This window comes from Castanea sativa, chromosome 6 (assembly GCF_040712315.1).
Source record: "Castanea sativa cultivar Marrone di Chiusa Pesio chromosome 6, ASM4071231v1".
In the NCBI taxonomy this organism is placed as follows: Eukaryota; Viridiplantae; Streptophyta; class Magnoliopsida; order Fagales; family Fagaceae; genus Castanea; species Castanea sativa.
The window spans coordinates 8649335-8672433 of record NC_134018.1 but is presented as its reverse complement, the minus strand read 5'-3'; the positions used below and the strand labels follow the sequence as shown (position 1 = coordinate 8672433).

The 23099-nt window shown below is 37.7% G+C and overlaps 3 pseudogenes; all 3 read right to left on the bottom strand.

The window, feature by feature from the left end:
• Window positions 1-10807: 10807 nt before the first annotated feature.
• Window positions 10808-14084, bottom strand: LOC142639387 (G-type lectin S-receptor-like serine/threonine-protein kinase LECRK1; annotated as a pseudogene).
• Window positions 14085-14589: 505 nt separating this feature from the next.
• On the bottom strand, window positions 14590-19411 carry LOC142639386 (G-type lectin S-receptor-like serine/threonine-protein kinase LECRK1; annotated as a pseudogene).
• A 465-nt stretch (window positions 19412-19876) lies between these two features.
• On the bottom strand, window positions 19877-22653 carry LOC142638467 (G-type lectin S-receptor-like serine/threonine-protein kinase LECRK1; annotated as a pseudogene).
• Window positions 22654-23099: the final 446 nt, after the last annotated feature.

Below are 23099 nucleotides of genomic sequence, written 5' to 3'. Positions count from 1 at the left end.
ACTCCATCAGGAATTCCTTGTTCAATTTCATTGATGATGGGGTTTCCTTCCTCATCTTTCTGGATGGCGTACTTGATGTCTTCTTTAGACACTTCAGTAAGGCAATTGTTCCACCATTGCTGGAGTTTACCTGTAAAACCTAATGCCATCATTTCAATGACTTCTTTATGGGGACGGCCTTCGTCCAGGTAGGTGTTGGCTACTATAGTCATATGCTAAAAAATGTTTAGGATTTCTTGTTCTGATAAACCATCTATGTTCCATTCATAGAGTCTACCGGAAGATACTGAGAATTGGTTACTAACATTCCTTTCCTCATACCGGAGGTCAGGGGGTGAAGATCTGGGATACCAATTCTTGGTTGAGCTGGTTGGATCGGGATGGTAAAGCCGTTTTACCTCTAAATCCTGAAACCGGTTTTCTAATTGATCAAACTCTTGATCAGAGGCTTGGCTAGAACTGCTAGAGGCTGATTGGTTGTCAAGAACATTAACTGATGAAGGCTCCTTTTTTACTAGTTCATCAAGCTTTTGGGTGACAATTTCTAAGGCTGTCTTGTCCTTGGGATAACTAAGGCTGGTGTGTCTGGTTGTGGGTAACTTGACTAAAGGTTTTTCTAAGGTTTGGATCGGCTTACTAGAGCTTCCTGGTTGGAGGATAACTTTGTTTTCAATCCTATCTTCTATCCTATCAAGTTGTTTTCCTATGACATTTAGACACTGGTTGGTATAGTTGTTTTGCTCAATAACCTTGTCAACAGGCTGATGTCAAAAGGGGGTAAGTTACAGGCTAAGGGTCGACTGAGGCTAATATGCGGAAAATATTACAAAAGAAAGCCGACTGAGGCTATAAGGTTACAATGACAAATACCAACTGAGGTATTTTGACTGAGTCACTAGATTACAACTGAAAATTAAACTCTTGACTGGAAGAGGAGGCAATTTTGGAGTTGCTGGTGCTCTCAAGACTGGACCTTGTTTTCTCACAAAATTGGACCTCTGAGGTATTCTGGAGCTATTCCTAGAATTGGACCTGCCTCAGAATGGAGGAATGGCTTCCTTAAATAGGCTGAAGGAGGCCTTGGATGCTGGCTGGAGATTGTGGAAATCACGGAGGGTAAACTGCTTTTACTGAGGTGAAAGTTAATTCCACCGAAAGCAACAGTAACTCTTGATGATTGTGTCGGTGAACAGTAAAACTTTCATTGTTCATGCTACAGTGATTTGTCCCCTTGCTTTTCCAGATTCGGTTGCTGTTGAAATAGTAACCTGTCGGGGAATCTGCTGGGGGCGGGTACTGTTCATGATGCGGGTACTGTTCATATCAGTGGCTGGTGCTGATTTTGAATAGTAACCGGACTAGGGTTTTTATCCTGGGTTGCTTTGTCAGGATATTCTCTAATCGCTGTCCAAGTTATACCCGCTGTAAGGGTCTTGGGAATCTTGGAACGAATCCAGTGGATCGTGGTTGACTGATCCCTCAGAAGCAGTGGGAGAGACTTGTTCTTCTGATTCTAGCTGTTGTGAGTGAGCTATTAGCTGCTGGGCTAATTCTTTCAACTCTTTGCTAGATTTTCCGGTTATCTGGACAGAGTCTAGGCTAGACTGAGATCTTGTCCTGTGGTCAATGGGTTTCTGTACTGGGGGAGGATAATCCTTATAAACCTGATTGATGATTGGATTGATCCTGAGGCTGTCCCACCATTTAACTGAGAATTCTTGGTCCAAGAGGTTGCTGTTAATTGTATATTTCCACATACTGATCCAGTGGACTTTGTACCTCTGGGAGAAAATTAAGATTACTGGGAACTGGGATCTGTGCTTAGAGGAGCTGCACCTTGAGTCAAAGTACCTCAAAGCATCTTGTAACGCTTCTGGGAAGATCTGGGGGATGGATCCAAACATCTCCCACCATTTAAGGAACCAGGAGGGGGTCTGGCTATCAAAATCTTTGCTGAACATTAAGAACCATGAATGGTTGAATTTTTGGTTCTGGAAGAAAAGTACTTTTTCAAAAGCATCCATGTAGTCATAATAGCTGTAATGGAGTACTGAGCCCGACGGAGATCTGTAATTTTTGAGGATCCTTAACAGGGAAGGATGCTGTCCCCATTCTTTACTACTGATAAAACCTGTGATGATGAACTTGTGATAGAGGACTATTGGGGGGTCCCCTTTGCTGTAGATGTTTTCTATTTGAGCAGACTTTTCCTGAGAGAGGATGCTCTTATAGAACTGGATATTCTTCTCTGAATGTTTGGGTAAGAAATGCCAGTTTGGTGGTAATACTTCCATGGCCAAGGCTAGGGGATCTGTTATATGAACTAAGTGGGGTTCAATATAAGAGATATGCTGGGTAAAGTTCTTTTTGACATAAGAGGACTGTCCTCCTCTTTGGGTTGGATAGGAAGAAGGCTTTTGAGTTTGGATAAGGCTAAAATGTTCTTCTATCTGATAAGGGTTGATTGCTTTAGGTGCTGGGGAAGCTAAGGCTGAGCTGTAGCTGGACTGGCCATATGGTGGCCTTTCATAATTTGGTTTTGGGATTGATGAAACCAAATAACGATTGGAAATGCTTGATGGTGATGCAAGGGTATCCTGTCTGGGGTTTTTAGCTTGTGATATTGGGACAATTTGGCTGGGGGTGATTGGTACAACTTTTTGTGAGCTCTGTGTTTGACTAGTACTAACAAGGTTTTGCTGTTTAGACAATTTAGGGGGTTGGGGTTGTTGTGGTTTCTTTCCGGACATCTTGGCTGTGACTCTGCAAAAATTCACGGGTTAGGAAATCAGGGATACTGTTTTGGCTTCCTTCAATGAATTCTATATCAAAGTCAAAGATTGAAAGGATGGCTTGCCATCGTGCAAAAATCTGTTTTGATGCAATGTTTTGAACATCTTTTTCTAAAACGTGTTTTGCAGATTTACAATCAATCCTGATTAGAAACTTTTGATTTAAAAGATCACTTTGAAATTTTGAAATGCATAGTACTATGGATAGTATTTCTTTCTTAATAGTACTATAATTGATCTGAGTGGGAGTCCAAATTCCTGAATGGAAACGGACTATACGTTCGGGGTATTGGGATTAATACGCTGGAGGAGGATGCCACCATAACCTATGTTTGAGGCATCAGTCTGGACAATCTTGAATGAGTTGTCAGAAGGAATTCCTAAACAAGGAAGGGTTCTGACATATTGTTTGATATGCTGGACCACTGTGGTATGAGCTGGAGTCCATGGGGAAGGATTGGTTCGGAGTCTATCAAAAAGGAGTTTGCATTGTTGCCTGGGATTTTGATAGAAATCTGAAATGTAATTGAGAGAACCTAGAAATCTCTGAAGCTGGGTTTTATCTAGGATTTCATCCGGAAACTTATCAACAAACTGGATAGCTCTGTCTATGGGTTTGATAACACCATGATGAATATCAAAACCTAAGAAACGGACTTTAGTTTGGAAAAGTTTGATCTTGGGGGCTGAAATGACAAGACCATTGAGCTTGATGGTATGGAGGAATGCTCTTAAGTGCTTCTGGTGTTGTTCCAAAGATTCTGAAAAAATGAGTACATCATCAATGTACACAATGGCATGACTGGAGAATGGATTAAAAATCTCATTCATGATATTTTGGAACTCGGATGGTGCATTTTTGAGACCAAATGGCATTACATTCCATTCATAATGGCCAAAGGGCGTGGTAAAGGTTGTTTTATACCTATCTGGCTCTCTGATTTGTATTTGCCAAAATCCACTCTTCATATCAAACTTGCTGAAAACAACAGCTTTGCTAAGCCTGTTGACTAAGTCCTTTTTGTTGGGGATAGGGTACCTTACCCATTCTAAGACTTTGTTGAGGGGCTTGTAGTTGATAACTAACCTAGGGACACCTCTCTCTATCTCAGCATTTTTCTGCACATAAAAGGCTGGACAAGACCATGGTGATCTGGATTTCCTGATGATTCCTTTCTTAAGGAGGTCCTCTATCTCGGTTTTACAGGTATCCAAAAGTTCCTGGTTCATTTGGATAGGTCGAGCTTTGGTAGGGATATCCTTTTGGTATAATTCGTTCCTGACACTGGTATTAGAGCCCCCTCCTGGTTCATTTAGACACTGGTTGGTATAGTTGTTTTGCTCAATAACCTTGTCAACAGGCTGATGTCTATCTATGGTGGCCTTGAAGGGAGAGGCTATTATCTCAGACCTACGATGGTTGAAGGTTATGGCTTCTAGAGGTGGATGACTAGACCTTACAACTTCCTTGGTTGCATTGGGTCCTTCTATGGTCCAAGCTTTGGTGAGGACACAAAACTGCTTGTGTTGGCCAAAATACCTTTCGAAGTATATGAAAAAGGGGACATTACGGGATATTTCCCTCATGAATGTCGTCCATGCTTCAAATACTTTTTCTTTTTGATCTCTGGTATAATTGGCTTTGTAGGCTTCTCTTTTAGTCCTGTTTTCCTCAGAACTAAACTCCTTACCTAACTCTTCTAGGTCAGGAACGAATTCTCTATTTAATACTAAGATATTCAGAGATTCCTCTTGCTGATCTGGAGGCTGTTCCATATCAGTTCCAGATGGGGATGGGGGGGATTACTCATGATCGTCTTCCTCATTGACAATCGAATCCTGTTTGGTTGTGTAGCAAGGTGTGGTGAGTTGGGAATTGGTTCTAACTCCCTGAAGTTGAACACCTAAGTCTCTTCTAGACCTTGGGAATGGTGATCCTAGAGGTCTGGTTGAGCTACACTGGGATGCAGATCTATCTCTAAGGTAGATAGGTGACTGCCTACTGGGCTGATGTAGATCGGTTGGGGATCTAAACCGGGATGTGTCCAGAGGTTGCCTACACTCATAATCTAGAGGAGTGTTGAGCCTAGATTTGTCGAAACTTAACCTAACCGTGCCGTCGGCTAGTTGTTGGACAAATTCTAGATCTGGATTCTGGGCTGGGTTTTGGATCTGTAGAGTATGGTTCTCATTCTCTAGAGTCCAATTGGCTGGGAAAGTGATTTCAGACCATTTAAGGGTTCTAGGAATCCTAATTTTAACGCTAGGGTTCGTGGTCTGGATGAGGGTTGTCTCACCTTTTTGTCTCCTATCCAGTGCTCCAACATTCATGTTCGTTCTCATGCACTTGTAGTAAACTCTGTATATCAAGGCGATCTGATTGCTTCCCTGTGTCATGAGGGTTCCGTGTGTCTTGATATTGAGGGTGAGGGCTTTGATAACTGTTTTGTCATGGAGATAGATAGAAAAATCTGGGAAACAGTTAAAATGGATGGGTCCGTTACTAAGACTGGTTTCTATGGTTCCTAGGAGGCTGTCGTCGAATCTGATGTGACGAGCATCTCTAAGGGCCATGAGGATTGAGCTGTTCAAACCTCTTCTGGTGAGTGGTTTCACTCCAACTTGGACTAATCCTATGTGTAGGAAGTTATGTCCTTTGTCTTTATGATTCTGGATAGCTGAGGGTGATAACAAGTAGCATGTTTCATACTCCTTGTTGATTCCATAGACTTGTTCTATGGTCTTGACATGGTAGTCTGTTCTGAAAGCTGTTTTCAAAGACCATGAAGACTTATAGAATTGGCTGGTGGCTACTTTTGGGATATTCCAATCTCCTATGTCTAGATCTAGATCGAATAGCTCGTAAGACTCCGAATTAATTGCTCCTACGTCTGCTGGGATATCTGGTATGGATGTGGGTTGAGAACATCTACTACTGGTGGAAGAGTAACTTCTAAACAACCTATTCATGATTCTGGGGTTACAAGTTTAAATCAACGATTACAACCTAGTCACCTTTATCCTCAAACTTCTGGATCTAACCTTTAGATCTGGAGCAAAAATACAACTATGGGATAGACACCTGATCTGTGAACTCCTACCTACCGGACTCTCCTCCAATAATGGGGACCACCCTTACACGCCTTCTCTCGGCTTCACACGGGCTGACCAAACCAAACTTAGGAAGATTTTCGGTCGTCTTAGGGCTTGGAGACCACACAGATTTCGGTAACAAATCTCACAGGGATAAATCTGCAACAAACTTTAGGGCTAAACACAAAAATAGGAAGAATAGGGATAACAGAGGAAGCAAAGGTTAATCTGAACAAACAATCACAGAATAACAAATAGAATGGTTAGAAGGAGGCTCAGCCTACCATTTGCAGATGTAGTAGAAAATAATGAAGTAATAGCAGACGAAGAAATAAATAAAAGGGAACGGAAGAGTTATCATGAAATAGATGTAAAACAAAATATGGGGTATGGGAGATATATCCATGAAAATAATTCAAAATAATTATAATGCCAAAAATAATCTGGATAACTATGGCGGCAGTGCTGACCAACTTGATTAAACAAATATAAATAGTAACTTACAATCCGACCGGGCCAAACTTGGCTCTGATACCAAAAGGGGGTAAGTTACAGGCTAAGGGCCGACTGAGGCTAATATACGGAAAATATTACAAAAGAAAACCGACTGAGGCTATAAGGTTACAATGACAAACACCGACTGAGGTATTTTAACTGAGTCACTGGATTTAAGGTATTCTGGAGCTATTCCTAGAATTGGACCTGCCTCAGAATGGAGGAATGGCTTCCTTAAATAGGCTGGAGGAGGCCTTGGATGCTGGCTGGAGATTGCGGAAATCACGGAGGGTAAACTGCTTTTACTGAGGTGAAAGTTAATTCCACCGAAAGCAACAGTAACTCTTGATGATTGTGTCGGTGAACAGTAAAACTTTCACTGTTCATGCTACAGTGATTTGTCCCCTTGCTTTTCTGGATTCGGTCACTGTTGAAATAGTAACCTGTCGGGGAATCTGCTGGGGGCGGGTACTGTTCATATCAGTGGCTGGTGTTGATTTTGAATAGTAACCGGACTGGGGTTTTTATCCTGGGTTGCTTTGTCAGGATATTCTCTAATCGTTGTCCAAGTTATACCCGCTGTAAGGGTCTTGGGAATCTTGGAACGGATCCAGTGGATCGTGGTTGACTGATCCCTCAGAAGCAGTGGGAGAGACTTGTTCTTCTGATTCTAGCTGTTGTGAGTGAGCTATTAGCTGCTGGGCTAATTCTTTCAACTCTTTGCTAGATTTTCCGGTTATCTGGACAGAGTCTAGGCTAGACTCTATATATATATATATATATATATATATATATATATATATATATATATATATATATATATATATTATTACTAAAAGCTGAAGCGTAGCGTTTAATGCTGCTGCTGCTCTCATGTTGCGCAACATCAGCTACCATGTCATTTTTTTTAAAATATAATTTTTCCTACAATTTTAAAATGGTTTTTAAAATTTTCAGCTCTATAAATGCAGCCCACTACTTATTTATGTACTTCCATTATCACCCTATAATACTAAAAGCTGAAACGTAGCGTTTAATGCTGTTACTCTCACATTGCACCACATCAGCTGCCACGTCTTTTAAAAAAAAAAAAAAAATTTGTCCTACAATTTTTAAATAGTTTTTACAATTTTCAACCCTATAAATGCAATCTACTACTTATTTATTTACTCCCACTATCACCCTATAATAAATCCAGCCCACTACTTATTTATTTACTTCTATTATCATCCTGTAATAAATCTGAATAATTAATCCAGCCCCACCTCTTATTTACTTAGTTCCACTATCAAGCCCAACCCAAAGCTATTTACTCCCACTATCATCCTATAATAAATCTGAATAATTAATCCAGCTTACCTCTTATTTACTTAGTTCTACTATCAAGCCCAACCCAAAACCTTTTCAGTTCAGCTTTAGGGTTTGTGTTAGCCTTTTCAGCTTAAAAAAAAAAAAAAAAAAAAAAAAAAAAAAAAAAAAAAAAAAAAAAAAACAACAACAACAACAACAACAACAACAACAACGTTGAAGCCTTTCAAGCTTTAGGGTTTTTTTTTTCCAATTTTTCTATAAATTTTTTTAACATTTATTTTTTTAATATTTATACTTTTTCAAACCTTTCTCTCTTCCTTACTATTTCATCTCCCCACTACTTCTTCAATCTTTCTCCCTTTCTTACTTTTTCATCTCCCCACTACCCTCTACATTAATATCATTCTTCCTCTTTCCCTTCATCTTCCTTTATTTTTGTCTCTTCTTATTCACACCCTCTTGTTATAAATTTGTCACTATCTCTTTTATTCTATGTATAGTTTTCCCTCACAAAAAAAAAAAAAAAATGGTTCCCTCTCTTTCCCTCCCCCCCCCCCCTCTCTCTCTCTCTCTCTAAATTTTTTGGTGAATTTTTATTTTTTATTTTTCTTGCATCTCTACTTTAGGTTGATAATTTTTTATATTCTTTAAAACTCTATTTTAGGTTAATGCGATTTAGTTTTGTTTTTTAAATTGTTGTTGTTGTTGTTTTTTTTATTTTTTTTTATTCTCTTTTATTGTTAAATGTTATCCTATTGAGTTCTAAATAATTAAATATAGTATATAAAAATATAATATTATTCTATGACATAGTATGATTTGGATAATTTAGTATTTATTTTGTTACATATCATGATTTTTTATAGTGCTTAATTTATATGTTAAACTATGAGACTTTACTAATTTTTGTTTATTTTCTAATCCTTTGTGGTGGATAAAGTACTCTTAATAGTTGTATTAGAAGTACTCTATAATGTCATTCATTTAAAGAAAAACAAAGGTTAGCCAAACAAAAATAATCGGATAGGTGACAAATTTTAACTTTTGCAATTTTATTTTAATTATTATTATTTTATAACAATACATGTATAGAAATTTAATTCTTAGATTTTGCTAATAATTGTTTATTTGATAATATGTTTTGGGTGGCCGAAATTATAATTTCTACAACGAAAATAACCTTAATAGATTATCAAAACGTTTTTTTGGTGTTTTGGATTGTTCATATATTACATTTATGATTGTTCCTATAATAAATAAAAATATAATTACAAAATACATTATTCATTATTAGTTAGTTTAAATTGTAAAAAAAATTTAATAAAACCACCATAAAAATAATTATCACGCGCAACGCGCGGGTTCGCAACTAATTACTGAAAAAAACCAGAAGCCAGTCTAAGTAATATGTCCAATGTTGAAAATGCAAAAAAATACAACTTGATATTTTCAAAATACGATATTGGCACTACTACAAAAACAAAAGTAAGAGATCCTTTCAGATACACTTAGAACAATAAAGTAGGAAAAAAAGAAAGAAAAAGAATTGATAGTGAAAGAACTTACATCAAAGTAAATTATGATACAGAATTAAAAACAGTTTCTTGTAATGAGATCTGAATCTTCTTAGCTGGACTGCTGCAGGAAGCAGAACCCCTAGTTATAGTCTGAAACTACTATTGCATCCTTTGTTGCGCCTGTGACTAGACCATTAATCTCAAATTCAATTGAAGAATAACACAACACAGGATTGTCCACAAAAGTTACATTTAAAACAGCAATGCCGTATACTGGGACTTGATTAGAAAATGATTGCAATAAGGAGTCAAGCTTTATTATCCCTTCCCTGATTTTCTTGGAAAAGCATCTTCAACTGCAGATGCTATTTTTCCTTCAAAAGCATCCAATTCACTGGAGTAAAAGTAAAAGAATTAAGTGCATAAGTATTTAATGTTTTCAATTAATAAGACACATCAGACCATGGAATGCAGACTCAGACAGTAAGAATAATAAAAATATACAATTAAAAGACAAAGTGCATTACCAATTGACTGATCTGTTTTGAAGTTAGTATGATTGAAGTGGGATGGGATCTCTATTTCTATGACTTGTTTATCTCGAGGTTCCTTCAAGCAATTTGCATTAAATTGTAGATAAATTGCTGAAATCTAGATGTCTCCGTTTGAAACACTAGGAAGTGTTAGCTGAGTTACAAGGCTTTGGGCAAAAGCCCGTGTTTCAAGCTTGGATAAAACAGACTGCAAGTACTATGAGGCTATGGCAAAGGCAAACCAGTACAAGAAATACCATATCTACCATAATTTGGCAATTTATCTATCATTTACTGCAATTACAGCAGAAGTTAAATAAAAAACCTGGCTTTATACCTGAACAGATGCAGCCCCATCATCTGTAATTGCAACCAGAACCAATCAAGTAATTTGAAAATTCTGCAATCTCATGCTCAAATTTGTTGTGACACCCGAAGCCCTAAAACAATACCTGTCTTTCCAGAATCAACATATGAAGAAGCAATATCAACATAATAAATTGTAATATTTGAAAGAAAAGTATTGACTTTCCCGCCAAGTGGGATTTTTACTAACTTCTCAATATCAAGCAGTTGAAGGGGAATAATAAAGGAAACAGCCTTGTCTATGAGCACATCCTCAGCAAAATCAAGACCCTTTTTATATGTATACAGAAATTAAGCCTTCCTCATTGAATTTAATTTGGGTACTAGTAGGAGTGAATACAAATCATAAAACTATGGTTTTTCTTTATTATTTTTTGAGTTACAGTTGACATGGAACTTGTATAAGATATTGTGGCTGTCTGCTATTGCTAACAACAAGAGCCAAGCATTTCGGTATTTACCTTGCATTGTAGAGCAACATATGTTACAAAACGAGACTGTGAGATCTGTCATCTTATGGGGAGCTTCTATTTGAACTTGTCATAGACAAGCATCCATGATGCACAATATTTACATCTTGTTACAAGTAATTCCCCAAACATTAACTACATGAAAACACAAACTTATATAATATATTTCAAACTTGCTAAACTTATTTAGAAATGAAACTACAACATGCTCATGCATCGTGTGTTGTCACCTATTTGTACAAATGAGAAATGTAAAATTCATCTTCTTGAATGCACCATAGTCCCACCTTAACCATTTTCTCCAAGCTCATCTTATCTACTTCTTCACCAATGACCAATCACAAGCTTATTTAACTGTCTAGCAACAAAGCACTTATAGACCCAAGAAGAAAGGACAATCTCCTCTGCTGTGGAAGCCTTAACATCTATATTCTTTCTGCAACATACAATTTCTAAAGCACTATCCATAACTGTAAACATCTGCCTTCACCGATATAGGAATGTTCTTATGCCATTCTGGTGCCACATACCCTCTTGTCCCTCTTGCCCCTGTGAAGGTCCTTGTTTGATCTGGCATTAAGAACTTCACTAGCCCAAAGTCAGAGATTTTAGCAGTCCAACATTCATCCATCAAAATGCGATTCTTAATCTCTCATGTCAATCTGGACGCCATATGGCTAGAAGATCAGCAAGGGAGCCATTGCTCATATATTCATAAACTAGAAGCCTTTTTAGACTCCTCAGCACAAAAACCCAGCAATCAAACCAAGTTTCTGTGATGGATTCTTCCAATTGCTCGCATCTCTGCGCGGAACTCTCTTTCACCTTCTTCAACTAATTTCTCTAGTCTTTTCACTGCAACAAGTTTTTTACCTTTGTTTAGAGCACCTTTGTAAACCGCTCCAAAAGAACCTTTACCCAACTCCTTAAAACCATTTGAAGAAGCTGGAGTTCAGGGATGATCAAAACGATAGCACAGGACAAACAAAACGGTGAAGCTAGATTAGTGTTGTGAAACGCAACGTTTCATTTAACGCAACGCACCGTTTTGAATAACACAGAGCCAAAGTACAGGACGCGATGCAAAACGATGTCGTTCACTCAATTCAAGTTTTAGTTAGTGTTGGCGCGAAAGTTTGTTATTTAGCTGTGTCTGTTTCCGTGATTTACGGGCTTGATCCGCATAGTTTGGATCTAATTATTGTTCAGTTTAGAGTGGTAGAGTGAATGTATAAATAGTGCACTGTTGTTCAGTTGTAAGGTTAAGAAAGATATTTTTCTCATTCATAGAATTTTTCTCCCTTTCTCACTCTCTCTCGTTTTCTTCACTGATCTTTTTTCTGTCTGAGATTCATAATATCAAGAATTTCTTCAGTTACCTCCTCGGGCAAGCCCAAATTTCCATTCTTTAACAGCCTTCTGTAAGTTAAAACTCGAATTTTGAAAACAAAACGGCCAAAGATTGCAAGAGCAACACATGACAAAACAGTAAAACCTAAAGTTACAAGAACAATTTGTACAATTGCTATTTTCCTTGTGATCTTAGCGGGTGGCTTCTTTGGATCAAGACCCCCCTTCAAGAATCCCTTACGCCCAATCTTCAAGAACACGGTGTACCCTCCTTTGTCTCTTCTAACATATCTCACTGGAAGCTTTTGTTTCTGGCAATAATTACTGCTGAAGAGTGCCGCCCCACAATTGCAGTCTTCCAAACATGACCAACTGCATTCTTCCCTTGACGTTGATGCAGCAAAATAAGGAGTGTCTCCCCAATTCATATGCTTCATAGTGCTGATGTTATAAGAGGCTACATTTTCTTTCCCACCTCTACACCCTGCTTCTGAGAAGTTTCTCTGACAGCCGAGAGACCTTTGATTAGGGTCTACAAAATCATGCCCAGGAAGGCAACGACAGTCGCTTTGGTTGTTTTCTTGCGTACAAAAGCTATTGAAGCCACAAAAACCGTTTGTCATGCATGGACTGCTTAATGCTGACCACAAACGAGATACATGGTAGTTGCCATTCTCATGGTAGGTGTGAGAATACAATCGAAAAAATCCATCAACATCAAGAGTTGCATGATAAATGGTATTGTCATTGTTGTTGTTGAAGTTGATGCCGCATGATTATGAATCTGAATCTGGATAAATGGTATGGAAGGATTCTAGACTGGTGTCATTCATGATCATTAAACGGCCTGCATCATTAAGATAAAGGTTAAACTTGAAACTGTTGAGTTAGCGGAAGCTCTGACACTAGATTGCTGAACAAGAGAGCTTTTATTAAGAACTTGACACTTTGAATTACAACACTTTACAAGTACTAATGTTTTTACAAGACACACACCAACTCTCTAGACATCTATTTACTTCACCTCACACTTGACCTTACAATTTCACACCTCTCACTTGGTGCTTTATGACCCTCACTCACTTCACACCTCTAGGAGTCTCTCACACTACTACTTCACCTTCCTTGGGAGTCTCACACTCCACTTCTTCACCTTACACTTTACTTCACACACCTCTACATCTATTTATACTAGGTGTATGTTGGTTAGGGAACCAACTTGAAGCTTCTAGCATCTTCTTTTTAGTGGCATTAGATTAATGCCATTCTCCAACCTTCTAGACTATTCTATAAATATGTGACTATAATTCTCTAATGCAAGGAAGCTTCTAGAGAAAATATGAGAACTACCTTGGAGAGAATTCAGGAAAGAGAACAAGAGAGAAATTTCCGGAATTAGAGAGAAGTTTTTAGAGAGAGATATTGTGTGAGAAGTTCTAGAAGTTTCTAGAGAATTTCGGAGAGAAGCAAATTGAGTGGAACTCTAGAAATTTCTAGAGACAAGAGAGTTAGTGTTGATTTCTAACAGAAACCATTCCTAAAAGTACTGGTGTACCAATAGGCATCTGCTGGAGTGTCTTCACTGGTTACTGGGTATAAAACAAGGTTTCCATCAGGCTGCATCTTGAGATGCAACTATCCGGTTGAGTGATCACTTTGAGTTAAACTAGAGAACAGTTGCCCTCCAGTGAATAGAGTCTGACCTCCTAAAATGGTATCGGTAGGATAATCAAAACTCTGCCAGATGATCTTGGAATCCTTGTCATAGAGAACAAAATTTCCAGTATCAAGCATGGCAGCGTATGAAACAGGGTCTATTGTACTAGTAAAAATGAGTTGTTTCTGTCCTTGCTCTGTTCTTAACAAAATTTTACCATCCCTGGTAAAATCCAGCATTGACTTCGAGGTGACCGGTGGATCGTCACGATTTGCTGTCCACATAATTGTTGTGTTGTCTTTACCGACGAACCAAATTCCAACCGCAAAGCCTCTGCCTTGCTGATAGAATCCAAATGCAAATTGGCTCGAAGGAGAAAGCCATGAAGTAGGGTAGGTAAGTGAAGTGCCCAAGTTTATTAGGCTAGATTGCTTTGGTTGAGCTCTTCCACCTGCAAAGGTTATGGACAGGACAATGAAAATGATAAATGTGGAAGCCATGGGAGGGACTGAAAGAAACATTATACTAGTATTTTTGTCTTTTAACTAGTTGGTGAGACTTAAATAGAGAGACACAAAAAAGTCGTGAAGTCTTCCTTTAGAATGGATGCTGTAAAAAATTTCTATGCTAGCTTGGATTGAAGTCTTCCTTTAGAATGAAACAGTCACACATGAAAGACAATTTATTTTATCACTTCACTTCACTTCACTTTTGTTTTTTTTTTTTTTTTTCCCTAAAGAAAGATATAGAAGTACGTAGAATACAAAAAGATAAAGGAGCCAATTAACAGGTCACATCCCCCCTATTAGTTACAACAATGTTGATAGATACGTCAACTTGACTGTTTTGTTCAAGATAAAATGGCTCCATACATTAAAAAAAAATTTAAATTAAAATTTAAAAAAAACCACATAGAATTACGAAGGAAAATTATTAGTTTACATTGTACTATTCATGTAAGATATATATTGTAGAATAAACAAATGTGTATAATATTGTATATTTTTATGCAAATCTATATAATGTAAATCTTACATGAATAATGTAATGTAAACCAATTATTGTCAGTGTCACAAAAACAAAGATATCTTGAATACGTCCCTCGGATACATCAACTAGATTACACCATACATATCGTGAAACAACAATGGAAAGAACTGGCGATGAGCGGACTGGAATATCTATGGTCCCCTCCAACATCAAGATTACATTCTTTATTGAGGGGCGCAAAGCTGGATCTTCTTGAATACACCACAAGCCCACCTTCACCATTCTTTCCAATTTCCTGTAGTCTACATTTTCATCTTCCACAAGCTGGTCCAACTCTCCCGCAGAAAATCAATTATATACCCAATTGGAAAGCAATATCTCATCTGCGGTTGAAACGTTTACTTCTATACTTTTTCTACAACAAACAATCTCCAAAAGCACAACTCCAAAGCTGTACATATCAGCTTTTAATGATATTAAGGAATTCTTTTCCCATTCAGGCGCTAAATATCCAATTGTCCCTTCTACACCCATTGTGGCTTTTGATTGATTTGGCAATAGAAGTTTTGCAAACCCAAAATCAGAAATCTTTGCAGTCCAATTACCATCAATGAATATGTTTTGGGGCTTTATATTGCAGTGGATGATATGGATTTCACTCTCTTCATGCAGATAGAGAAGCCCTCTTGCTACATCTAGTGCAATTCTTATTCTTTCTTTCCAAGTCAATGGTCTCTCAGCCTTAAAGATAAGATCTGCAAGTGAGCCATTCTTCATATAGTCATAAACTAGAAGCTTCCTGGGGCCCTCAATACAAAAACCAATCACTTGAACCAAGTTTCTATGATGAGTTCGACCAATTGCAGTAATTTCAGCCCGAAATTCCTGCTCCCCTTCTTCCACGGCTTTCTCAAGTCTCTTAACAGCAATTGTTTTGCCACCCTTAGATATATCCCCTTTATAAACTGTTAAAACTGCAAGCAACATTCCAGAGCAGAGTTGCATAAACCAAGCCACAGAGGTAGCAGGTGATGCAGCAGCTACTGATAGGAGATGCACTAACCAAGCCACAAGAGTAGTAGGCAGTGCAGCAGTTGTTGCTGCAAGAAGCACTAGCCAAGCCACGAGGGTAGCAGGCAGTGCAGCACTTGCTGATGAGAAGTGCATTGATCAGGCCACGAAGCTTGCATCAGAGCACGCCTTGATTGGCACAGAAGTTCTGGAATTAATTGAAGCAATGCCACATCATGAGTTCTTCATCCAAGAGCATTGAAGAAGTTAGTTCCATGAATCTAGGAGTTTGTTGCTCAAGATTGACACATGTACAGTTTCTAGAGTTTTCAAATAACTGCTTTTGGTGCCTTTTTAGAAGTTAGTTATACGTTTACTGTGTATATAAATAGGGTAGTCTATGTATTTGATTTATTCATTCCATTCCTGTAATTTCTCTTTCAATCAATGAAATCCTCTCAATTCTATTTAGATTTCTCTCAGATTTTTACATAAACTGCTCCAAATGAGCCCCTACCTAACTCTTCCTTGAAGCCATCCGTAGCACTCTCAAGCTCGTTGTAAGAAAAAGACTGAAGAGTAAACTCTTTAGCTAATCCCAAGTTCACGTTTTCTGACAGTTTTGTGTAACTATGAAGTTTGTGCCTGTACACAAAGAAGCTAGAGGTTGCCAAAACAAGACACAAGCATGAAACTGAGCCCAAAATTATAGAAAGAATCAAAATCGGACTTCTCTTGCTTCCAATAATGACTCCCCAGTCTTGATGGGGATGGTCTGAAATATTTGTACTTCTACTAATCACCTTGAAGAAAGCTGTAGTTGATTTGCTTGCATCTATTCTACCATATCTAAGCGGAAGCTTATATTTGCTGCAATAATCACCCGTATACAATACTGCTCCACAATTACAGTCTTCCAGGCAAGATGTGCCACAATCTTCCTTATCCATTGGCATAACTGAATAAGGGAAATCACTCTACCACAAATTCTGTAAAGAAGTGACATTTTATAGTACAGCTGGATCTTTACTGCGTAGTGCGTATGCAATCATCTTCATTGAATTTCTCGTGGCAGCCCAGGAACTTGTCGTTGATGAAATTGAATCCAGGATAACATTTACATTCAGCTTTGCTGCCCCTGCTTGAGCAGTAACTGTTGAATCCACAGAAACCTCCGACTTCACACTGAGCTATTGTCACTCTTAAATTGGTGTGAATACAATCTGAAGATCCCATCTTCATCAAGTGTTAAACGATGGATAGTAGTAGTTCCATTCTTGTTCGGATATGAGCTTCTTTGGTGTACCATTGCTATTTTCCTTGTGATCTTAGCGGGTGGCTTCTTTGGATCAAGACCCCCCTTCAAGAATCCCTTATGCCCAATCTTCAAGAACGTCGTGTACCCTCCTTTGTCTTTTCTAACATATCTCACTGGAAGCTTTTGTTTCTGGCAATAATTACTGCTGAACAGTGCCGCCCCACAATTGCAGTCTTCCAAACATGATCAACTGCATTCTTCCCTTGACATTGGCGCAGCAAAATAAGGAGTGTCTCCCCAAGTCATATGCTTCATAGTGCTGATGTTATAAGAGGCTACATTTTCTTTCCCACCTCTACACCCGCTTCTGAGAAGTTTCTCTGATAGCCCTATGCCCAAAAATGCACTTCATATTTGATTAGGGTCTGCAAAATCATGCCCAGGAAGGCAACGACAGTCGCTTTGGTTGTTATCATGCGTACAAAAGCTATTGAAGCCACAAAAACCGTTTGCCATACATGAACTGCTTAATGCTGACCATAAACGAGATACATGGTAGTTACCATTCTCATGGTAGGTGTGAGAATACAATCGAAAAACTCTATCAACATCAAGAGTTGCACGCAGGGCCAGCCCTTCCCTTAGGCGAGTTAGGCAATTGCCTAAGGCCCCAAGGGAAGGGAGGCCCCCAAATTTTTGAAAATAAGAGGTAGTAGGAAAAAAAAAATTAGTATCAGATTAAAAAAAAAAATAGTATCAAATTTAAACCAAAAAAAAAAAAAATTAGTATCAGATTAATTACAAAATCTGGTACATCTTTTTAACCAAAAAAAAAACAAAAATTTTGATAAATCCGGTTAAACATTGTTATCCTCTGGACAAACCAAAATCATTCAGATAAACTACAAATTCAGTCTAAGAGATTAACCATCAAACAATCACAAATCAAAAAAAATAAAACAATTCAAACCCTAAAAATTTTACCTTCTCAGTTTCTCTCTGCTCTCTGCCTTTCTCTGTCTCTCATTCTCTCTAATTCTCTCCACTCCACTGTGAATCACTTGAATCACTCAAGCAACTTCATCTTCAAGCAACAGAGCAGATTCGTCGCCTCCCTCATCAGTGACAATACAGCCAACTCGCCGCCTCTCTCATTCTTTATTTCTTTCTTTGAATCTGCTCTCCGCCTCCCTCATCAGTACAGCCGTTCTGCCCGTTCACTTCATCTTCTAATCTTCAGCCGTTCACCTCATCTTCTGTTTTGATCTCTAGGTTCAGGTATAAGTTACTAATTATAAATATTTGGTTTTGGGGTCCAGTTCGGGCCTTCAAGTTTTGTTTTTTGTTTTAATGATTCAGCCCTTTTTTTCGTTTTCTTTTTGAGAAAGGATTCAGCCCTTTTTATTTAATGATTCTGCCGCAGTTGTAATGATTCAGCCTTTCTTTTTTTTTTTCTTTTTTTTTTGTTATAGATAGGATTTGTTTTGTGTTTTTTTGTGGGTGGGTATTATAAATTAATAAGCCTAGTGATACAGTTGTGCTTAAATTTTTGTTATGCTTGTGTTTTTTTTATTTTTTTTTATTTTAATCTTGTGTTTATATATATATATATATATATATATATATATATTTTTTAGTTAGTGATAATATATTAAATAAGTTTTTATTTATGCAGGTTGAGATTGCTAAAAAATTGTTATTGTTCGGTAAAACTACAACAATACTTTCTATATAAATCAGGTTCTATTTCTCATTTGCTCTACACTTGAAAATTATTTTTTATTTTAGTCTTTATAAATATATTGTTTGATTAGAAATGTCTACTAGAAAATATGCATCTGAATATGAAAAACTTAAAAAAAGAAAAAAAGAAGAAAAATTAATTGAGTCTCAAAAAGGATCAAAAGGCAAGAAAAATAGATTTCAAATGAAATATATTATAATATAAAAATATTAAATAAACATTAATTTAATTAATATATAAGTATTAAAAAATGTCTCATTTTTAGTTCCCGCCTTAGGCTCCAAAATGTCTAAGGCCGGCCTGGTTGCACGATGAATGGTATTGTCATTGTTGTTGTTGAAGTTGATGCTAGATGAATATGAATCTGAATTTGGATAAATGGTATGGAAGGATTCTAGACTGGTGTCATTCATGATCATTAAACGGCCTACATCATTAAGATAAAAGGTTAAACTTGAAACCATTCCCAAAAGTACTAGTGTACCAATAGGCATCTGCTGGAGTGTCTTCACAGGTTACTGGGTATAAAACAAGGTTTCCATCAGGCTGCATCTTGAGATGAAAATGTCCGGTTGAGTGATCACTTTGAGTTAAACTAGTGAACAGTTGCCCTCCAGTGAATGGAGTCTGACCTCCTAAAATGGTATCGGGAGGGTAATCAAAACTCTGCCAAATGATCTTGGAATCCTTCTCATAGAAAACAAATTTCCAGTATCAAGCATGGCAGCGTGTGAAACAGGGCCTGTTGCACTAGTAAGAATGAGTTGTTTCTGTCCTTGCTCTGTTCCTAACAGAATTTTACCATCCCTGGTAAAATACAGCATTGACTTTGTTAAAAGAAATCCTAAGTCAAACTTCACTTTTGTTTTGTTTTGTTTTTCGTTTTTTGTTTTTCCTGAAGAAAGATATCGAAGTACGTAGAATACAAAAAGATAAAGGAGCCAATTAACAGGTCACATCCCCCTATTAGTTACAACAATGTTGATAGATATGTCAACTTGACTATTTTGTTCAAAGAAAAAATGGCTCCATACATAAAAAAATAAAAAAAAATAAAAAAAAAACCACATAGGGTTACGAAGGAAAATTATTAGTTTACATTGTACTATTCATGTAAGATATATTGTAGAATAAACAAATGTGTATAATATTGTATATTTTTATGCAAATCTATATAATGTAAATCTTACATGAATAATGTAATGTAAACCAATTATTGTCAGTGTCACAAAAACAAAGATATCTTGAATACGTCCCTAGGATGCATCAACTAGATTACACCATACATATCATGAAACAACAATGGAAAGAACTGGCGATGAGGGGACTGGAATATCTATGGTCCCCTCTAACATCAAAATTACATTCTTTATTGAGGGGCGCAAAGCTGGATCTTCTTGAAGACACCACAAGCCCACCTTCACCATTCTTTCCAATGTCCTGTAGTCTACATTTTCATCTTCCACAAGCTGGTCCAACTCTCCCGCAGAAAAGCAATTATATACCCAATTGGAAAGCAATATCTCATCTGTGGTTGAAACGTTTAATTCTGTACTTTTTCTACAACAAACAATCTCCAAAAGCACAACTTCAAAGCTGTATATATTAGCTTTTAATGATATCAAGGAATTCTTTTCCCATTTAGGCGCTAAATATCCAATTGTCCCTTCAGCACCCATTGTGGCTTTTGATTGATTTGGCAATAGAAGTTTTGCAAACCCAAAATCAGAAATCTTTGCAGTCCAATTATCATCAATGAATATGTTTTGAGGCTTTATGTTGCAGTGGATGATATGGATTTCACTCTCTTCATGCAGATAGAGAAGCCCTCTTGCTACATCTAGTGCAATTCTTATTCTCTCTTTCCAAGTCAGTGGCCTCTCAGCCTTAAAGATAAGATCTGCAAGTGAGCCATTCTTCATATAGTCATAAACTAGAAGCTTCCTGGGGCCCTCAATACAAAACCAATCACTCGAACCAAGTTTCTATGATGAGTTCAAGCAATTGCAGTAATTTAAGCCCGGAATTCCTGCTCCCCTTCTTCCACGGCTTTCTCAAGTCTCTTAACAGCAATTGTTTTGCCACCCTTAGATATAGCCCCTTTATAAACTGCTCCAAATGAGCCCCTACCTAACTCTTCCTTGAAGCCATCCGTAGCACTCTCAAGCTCGTTGTAAGAAAAAGACTGAAGAGTAAACTCTTCAGCTAATCCCAAGTTCAGGTTTTCTGACAGTTTTGTGTGCCTGTGAGGTTTGTGCCTGTACACAAAGAAGCTAGAGGTTGCCAAAACAAGACACAAGCATGAAACTAAGCCCAAAATTATAGAAAGAATCAAAGTCGGACTTCTCTTGCTTCCAATAATGACTCCCCAGTCTTGATGGGGATGGTCTGTGTAAATTTCTTATACTCTCACTCTAAATATAAATAAACCTTTATTGATGCAAGAGTACAAGAATACAAGTAATGATACATACCAGCCTTGATCCTATATATACCGAGACTAGCAAGTAAAGAAAACTGTCGAATAACTAACTCCCTAAATCAGGGGAAAACTGTTACAGTCACACTCAAGATCATGCACACGTGTCCAATCAGCTTCCCAACATTCTTGCATACGTGGCAACATCTATTGCATTGAGTACAGGATTTGATCATAGTGAGGCATTGCTTCAATCAGAGCCATAGCAATTGTTTGATCAATGCCTTTGTCACCTTGAAGCTGTGAGCTGATCTGATTAGCAAAGTGAACTGCTCCTTGATGCAGATAATCATCTTGCTTTGCCATTTTAACAGTCTGAAATATTTGTACTTCTACTAATCACCTTGAAAAAAGCTGTAGTTGATTTGCTTGCATTTATTCTACCTTATCTAAGTGGAAGCTTATATTTGCTGCAATAATCACCCGTATACAATACTGCTCCACAATTAGTCTTCTAGGCAAGATGTGCCACAATCTTCCTTATCCGTTGGCATAACTGAATAAGGGAAATCACTCCACCACAAATTCTGTAAAGAAGTGACATTGTATAGCACAGCTGGATCTTTACTTCGTAAGCAATCATCTTCACTGAATTTCTTGTGGCAGCCCAGGAACTTATTGCTGTCGTTGATCAAATTGAATCCAGGATAACATTTACATTCAGCTTTGCTGCCCCTGCTTGAGCAGTAACTGTTGAATCCACAGAAACCTCCGACTTCACACTGATTAGACAGAGCGAGCCACTCAATTAACATACTAGAGCTATTGTCACTCTTAAATTGGTGTAAATACAATCTGAAGATCCCATCTGCATCAAGTGTTAAACGGTGGATAGTAGTAGTTTTATTCTTGTTTGGATATGAGCTTTTTGCCAAAAATGAGTTTCTTTTCCAATAAACCACAGTGAAGGAATAGAACGCCTAAACAAGTGAGTTTGAGTTGTACACCGGGACCTTCATTTTAAGTACCAGAGGCCCAATATGCATTATTCCTGTTATCTAAGCTATTTACAGGGTACGCAACGAGGTTTCCATCCATCTGCATAGAAAGTAAATAATGTCCACTCGGGTGGTCTGATATAGACACACTTGAAACCAATTCATCGCCATCAAAGAGACTCTGACCTCCTAATATGGTGTCAGTTGGAAAATCAAAGCTTTCCCAGATAGTATGGGAATCATTTCCGTAGAGCACAAAATTGCCAGAATCAAGCATAGCAGCTGAAGTTGCAGGTTCAGACACATTAGCAATGGATTTTCTCTGCCTTTCCCAGTTCGAAGCAGCAGGTTACCAACTATAGTTAAGTCCAGTGTAGCATTGGAAGAGACAGGTGAGTCATCTCGATTTGCAGTCCAGATGATGGTCTTCTCAGTTTGATTAACCAGCCATATTCCGATTGCAAAGCCATTTTCTTGAGGATAGAAACCAAATGCAAAAAAGCCAAAAGGTGAGCGCCATGAAGTATGGTTTTCATTGGGGGCTAAGGGAGGAACCTAAAAGTATCATATTGGAGTTGGATTGGTTTGATTGAGGGCTTGCATGGAGGGGAAGTAGGAGCAGTAAGAGCAGAACTGGTACGGAAGCCATGAGGCAGTATGAGGGTAGAGAAAGAGAAATATGGAATACTGTCCAAATACAAGTGACTTATTACCTAATACAAAAATGAAAATTTTCACAATCCTTCGTCATATATTTGTATATTAAATGACTTGTTTATATAGCTGTGCAATATAACTCTTATTCTATGAGTACCTAGCTTGCTGGTTTGCTCAAAAAAGAAAAAAGAAGCAACTACCGCCTACTATTGCTCCTAATGACGGCCATAACAACAAATCATCAATTGAATTATATGGGTCCAAGTATTAAAATACAACACTTTTCTAAAGTTATCTTTGGTCATTCCTCACCTACAAAATTTCTTATGAATTTGGTTACCAAATTGAAAGGGAATATTTACGAAATTCCCAAATTTGTGAAATGGAAAAATAAAGAAAAATATGTCGTAAAGAAAAAGAATAATACAAGACAATATT